This window comes from Leuciscus leuciscus, assembly GCF_965113295.1.
Source record: "Leuciscus leuciscus genome assembly, chromosome: 18".
Lineage (NCBI taxonomy): Eukaryota > Metazoa > Chordata > Actinopteri > Cypriniformes > Leuciscidae > Leuciscus > Leuciscus leuciscus.
The window spans coordinates 27,967,993-27,974,584 of NC_138742.1; positions in this window are offsets into that span (position 1 = coordinate 27,967,993).

The window sequence follows — 6,592 nt, forward strand, 5'->3', positions numbered from 1 at the left end:
CACATTTGTATTGCTTAACCTATTTATGTACAATTTAATTCTAAAAATTATTGTAAAGTCATACAAACAAAATGTCACATTACAAACAAACCACCATTCAAAATAACAGCATTTATCTGAAATAGAAAGCTTTTTTAACATTATACTGTACATAGGCCTACAGTTCAAAAGTTTGAGGTTTGTAAGATAATTTTTTGGGGGAAAGAAATTAAAGAAAGTAATTACCTACTTTTATTCAGCAAGGATGCATTACGTTAATCAAAAGTGACAGTAGCCTACATTTATAGTGTTACACAAGCTTTCTATTTCAAATAAATATCTTATGATCTTTACATTCTTCATAGAATCCTGGGGGGGGGGAAAACAAACCAGTCTTAAACATTAATAATAATCAGAAATGTTTTGTGAGCATATTATTCCCTCAGGTAGATTACATGTTTTCTTGCGTGGCTGGATGTTGGACTCATGAACAATAATCACGTTGTTTGCATTCGCTAAAATTGATTTGCCGAAATCAAAACGTGGACAGTGAAAAGGAATTACCGTTAGCGCGAGACGAGTCCGGCTTGAAGCGGAAGCGACCAGACGGCAGAGGATTATGTTCGCAAAACAAACAATGATTTGTCTGAAAACGATGATTAAAAAATGCTGTGATATGTCATCATATTGGATGATGACAGGTGTCGGTGATTCGTGATCAGCACTGCTGCTGTATCAGTCAGTGGTTGTGACCGGAGGGTCTTCAATCTCAATATGCCGCGGAGTTGCCATCCTGAAGTGCGTATGTAAACTCTCGAGCGTGATCGATCACCCAAATCACGTGACATGCACTTTATTTAGTAAATAATATTATAATAATATTTAGTAAAACTACAGCTCTTATTAGTTGTTAAAAGTGTACTCATTAATAACTATTTAATCAAATGTCAAGGAAGAAAAAAATAGTTTTGTGACAAAGTGATGTGAGAGTTGGGCCGGGGCAGCAGGGGGCGGGGCGCGTTCGGTTCGACATGAGAGTATCGCGGTTCGAACCGTGGCTGTTGTATCGCGGTTTGTCGGTTCGGTTTGAATATCGTTACACCCCTAATGAATATGTAAGATAGTATAAAAAGTTATTTTTGAGAGTTATTTTTTCTAATTGTCTAATGAGTTTATTGAATGACTTGTATGAAGTAAATGTAACATTGCTCTTAAAGCTTTCTTAGTTTGAGTGATTACATGTGACATAATTAAGTTTATTCATGATAGTTCATTTAGAAATTAGTAGAAAGGAAGAAAAGGTATTCAGTTAAGGTATGCTTGAACTGAGGAGTAAAAATGAGAAGAAGCTGCAACACGTGAGATTAAACATTTTATTTATTGTTTAAATTTGGTAATAAAGTAGACAGAATTTGAAATGTAAAACGTTATAACGAAGCATATTGCGATTTAATGGATAGAAGGTGCACTACAATGTTATGTTTGTTTAATCAACTAAAAATGACTGACTAAAAGATTGATTCTTCAAATTTAAGAATTGATATTCCTTCATAAAAATAAGAAGCGAATAAAAATGAGAGGAAGTAATTTTTCCCCAGCCCTATTTTAAATCAAAATTCATATGGATTATGCAAAATTAAAAAGCAAACTAAACCAATGATTCTACTATAATCAGCAGAGATTTATTATAATGATTTGCCTTTATTATAATGAAAACAATTACATGAAAAAAGTAGAATGACTTATGTTTGGAGAAAAATTAGCAAATACGATTGAGTATATATTGAATATTGAAAGGGGGTTATTATTCTGTTGTGTACTTTCCATATTAAGAAGATAATGGAGAGGGCAACTAAATCATATATTATTGAGGATGAAGAAGATAATGAATAAGCCAGATCCTGGGTGTCTGGGTCGAAGAGGATATCTACATTGCAAGAAGAACTTTTAATTGCATAAGGGATTTTTATGTTTGACATATTATACATAACTGTGACAATAACAGACAATGCTGAACCAATTTCATCCACACACTTGTAACAATGTTTGATGTTTGATTAGGGAGGATTCGAGTCTTTTACTTTCTCCATTGAAAGAAAGAAAAACAACTGAAAGAAAGAAAAATGTATGGAGAAAGATGTTTGGCTCGATTGCTCCTCCAGGAGTGTGGTGGCATAATTTCAGTCATTGAAAATAAGAATGAGTGACTTAATTTAGTCACTAAGGTAGTATAACGGAGGGGACTGGATTTTGAAACTACACTCTGGAAAACGATAGTGAATGTGGGGCTTAAATAAGCCCCAGAGGAGGGAATGTTGAAGATTTTATTATTTAGAAAATAAGTAATTTAACTATTTTTTGTACACTATTATTTCCTTTCTGTCTGTGTATGTCTTTGGGTGACTTTGGAACCTGAGAGCTGTGTGGTTACAGCAGAGAATTCTATTTCAGTAATGTCACATGGTACAAAACTATTTCTCAAAATACCTATAGAATGTATTACCATATTTGGGAGAAGGATGAAGGTATATACGTTTGCTGGACAATCTTTCTGCGGGGGCTCTTTCTGCAGAGGGTCTCTCGGCTTTGTTTGTTAATAAAGTCTAATATTTCTGGTATCGAAAATCTCTGAAGTCATTTCCCTGAAAAGAAATAATTAAACCACAACAATAATTTCTTATCTTAAAATGACTCACATTGTGGTAGGCAGATCTGGAAATGTATTGGATCTGAAACAAAACACTCCCATTTGTGGTTTAGCAAAATGTGTTACAATCATCTCCCACACATCTCCCACAGACGTAATGTACTTTAAGTCTAAACTTCTCTTAAAGTGTATCTAAAAGGCTGTTATAGGAACGCTCCTGCATGAGCCATTGTCTGAAGCACGTCTTAACATGTCAATCTGATTGGCCGAACATATGGACATGGCGATGTGCTGTAGTGCATCGCATCACAGACACCATAAAAAAAGCAATGCAGTGCCTGAAATGCACGTCATCAGCTTCTTTGTCTTCAAAAGTCACATGTTTGTTGAGCACTTTGTGAAATCAAAAAAAAAAAAGTGTATTGTGTGTGTGGAAAATCATTAGACCGGGAGTTAGTCTGATAAAATGTCAGGTCTAAAGTATAGAAAGTGTGTGATGCCATGCCCCCGTTTTTTACGGAGGACGACTCACACAATATATGCTTGTTAGAAATGTTGGCGCCCCGTGGTTCCAGTCTCGTGTTTGCCTATAGGTGACGCGGCGGCTTTGATCGTGGGGATTGCAGTTTGAGTTGATTAAGTGGAGCTTGAGACTGGTGTCCCCCTTTCTCTTGCTATTTCTCCTGACTCTGGAAGCAGGAATCTCATGCTACCCAAAAACCTTGTTTGACTCTTTTGGTACACATGGGACATTTTCTGATGGTGTCTAACTTTGAGTAATTGGATACTGGTTATATTTATAGCAAAATCAGTCTATCACCCAGATCGTGTTATACTTAGAGGATGTTTCCAGTTTCCAGCAGAGATTTCGCCCCATCTCCGTTCAGCTAGGCTGCCAGATTATGGCAACCGCACCCACCTACAGAGGGTATTGGGACATAAGCTGTCAGGGCAACACCCCTCCCTAAACAGTGTTGTGTATCCCCTCGCAACGAGTCCCCTGGTCAATGTATTCAGTTGTTTCCTGCCAGCTAGCTGTTTTAGGGCACTGAATAAACCTTTTTCCCTACGATATGCAGTCTATAATGAGAGGTTGATACCTCTTACAGAACGCTTGGCAGTGTGGTAACTTCTGCCATTTGTATCTGTGGAATTGGCAGGCCATGGAATGAGGTTTATCAGTTTGGCACTAGTCCACCTCATTATGGTGTGCTCACAAGGTAAGTATAAAGTCCTTTTCAGTTCACACATAAATCAAATCAGATATAGTAAATTATGCTTATTTGGCGTGCTGGCCAGGGGAGGGCTCCGAACTCTGAATTTGGCCCGAACCCCAGGGTACTCCTCTTTGACTGGGATAGTTTGTAGGCTTAGGGTGTAAAAGTTTAACAGATCATCACAGGCAGTAGCAAGCATAACAAGACATGTGGCAGTTGGGTTAACCACTGAATTGATAGTATTGAACAGCACTTTAGAATTACCACTGCACTTTATGAGTAAATCAGCAAAATAATTTCTCTTAGATGTTTTAACTGCAGTCTGATAAGTAACTAAAGATTCCCGTAATATTTCAAACAACACCTGTAATTTATCCTCCTTCCACCTACGCTCCGCTCTCCTCTGTTCCTAAAATCCCTACCGAAGGAGGGATCTTCTCTGGCGAGCCATGGAACAAAGCTGGTGGACTTAATCTGGTTCTGTTCCAGGAAGGGAGGCATTGAGGAATTAATTTGTAGGCAGGTCGTGGTGGAAAGGTTAACTAATCTGCAATTTGCACAGTATATATTGCGGAATCCTAGGAAGACCCTGTTATGGAGATTAGTGTCCAGAGTGCCTCAATAATGAACACTGATTCCATTAGACGCATTTAGCTAAAAATAGCCTGTGATATGTATAAAGATGACTACACCCCATAAGACAGCGCTAGATAAGGGATGGATAATCGTTCAGCTTGCACCGTCTATGGGGAAAAGCAGAGCAAATTATTTCTGTGTAGCAGCAGAAAAATTCAGCCAGAGATAGTATGCTGGAAGAATTCTGAGTATTTTTTTGAACGTAATGTAAATATTTCTGCAGTCCACCTGGCGATTGTACTTGGCTGGGGGAAACATAGATAATAAACAGGCTAAATCCACATCTGCACCAGCAAGGATTTGTGCTCTGATGTTATTCGCCACTGGAGGAGGTTCTGAGGTGACGGTTGTCAGGGTTCCACCAGATTCACTCACTCCTCCCACTCGCTCATCATCTCCGGAGTACTAATCATCATCACCTGCATCTCATCATTCCACCACCTTTTATATTCAGCTCCTCTTCTCACACTCATTGTCTGGTCTCGTCTCTACAAGACACTCAGACTCTATTACGCTACTTACCCGCTACTCACCTGAGATTCATCCGCCTTCCGTCTACATCCGAAGCTCCGTCTGCCTTCTTCAGTCTTCAGCCCTCTTCCTGAGATCTTCCAGCCGCTATCTGAAACAGAGACTCTGATTATTCTTCAGTTAAGTTCCTGTCTGATTATCATCTGCTTGCATACTCACCATATCTCCATCTGGTTCCGTGTTTCTGTTAATAAAGCTACGTTTCACATACCACCTGTCTGACTCCTGTTCCATCCGTGACAGCATGAGAGTCAGCTGTTTTTGTCAATTTTAAGTTTTAATTTAATTTTTTTGCGATTTTTAATATAAATACATGGTTAAATATTTGACCACTTGCTTGAGCAACTTAATATACTGTAAGTAGAAGTAATGCATGAATAATAAGCCTACGTTGTTTTAAATTGTGTTAAAACGTGCATACGTCCATTAAAGAGTATATATGTGTACAAAGAGACGGGACGAGGCTTAGCCAGAGGAGTGCAGTCCAGAGGTGAGGGAAGGTTGACGAGCGACCAAGGTGGATCCGGGGGGACGAGGGAGCCTGGCGGAACTGATGGGCCACGGTGGAGCTGAGGGAGGTAGGAGCCAAAGGGACGTTAATGGACCGTCAGGCTGAGGCGGAGTCCTGGTCGCGGAGGTTGGAGGCGGAGACCGGGGATCCACCGACCAGGCTGGAGTTGTAGGCCGGCAGATCCACGGCGACTCCACCTCTCTGAAGGTGGTTAGAGGAGTTGAGGGGCTGACAGGCAGTGGTGGAAGAAGGGTTGAGAGGTGGTATATGGGAGGAGGTGGGAGAGGGAGGCTGGGTCCCCCCCCTGAAGCAGTGTATCAGAGCTTGATTAGTTTTGCCATAACCACGTGATCTGTGACGTCCGAAGCTTCGTTTCCACACAAAGTCACGTGACCGCTTCGGATTCAGATTCAAAAATAGCGCGAACCCCTTGAGCAGGTTCCGAGTGTCATACCCTTCGGTAGTAGTAAAAAAGAAAGAAATAGACTTAGCCCTCACACTGTTGAACAAGTCCTGTTCCTTAATAAAAAACATTCATTTATTAAATTACCCACAAAATAAAATGTCAGCTCCCCAGTTCACAAGCACTTCACCATTCCACAACAATTTTTTTTTTTTTTTTTTTTTTTTGATTATATATGCCTATATAAGCCTTGCCTATGAACTCGTAGGATTAGGACTGAGGCTAAAGTTTATGTGAATAAGGCTGCATTTGTAGATCAAAGCAGATTCATAAGAATGGTTTCTGTACAAGTGAATTAGTCCCATTTATTATAAATTTTTTCATAAATTAATTCATACAGTTATTTGTTCATACATTGTATAAGAACTACATCAACACTAACACTTGAATTATGAGGATTAATTGTATTGCTTTGTGGTTTACAGAGCAGAAAGTGATTTATTAAATAAAATAAAGAAGAAAAAAAAGGTCTTCTGGGACAGAAAGGAATGCTTTTTCCACCGTTTGACCACAAGATGTCGTTAGTGTGCAACGTGTTGAAAAGCTTCGAGTAATGAACCATTTTACGATACAGTCGAGGGGGAAAGCCCCAGTGCTTCACAAAGCTT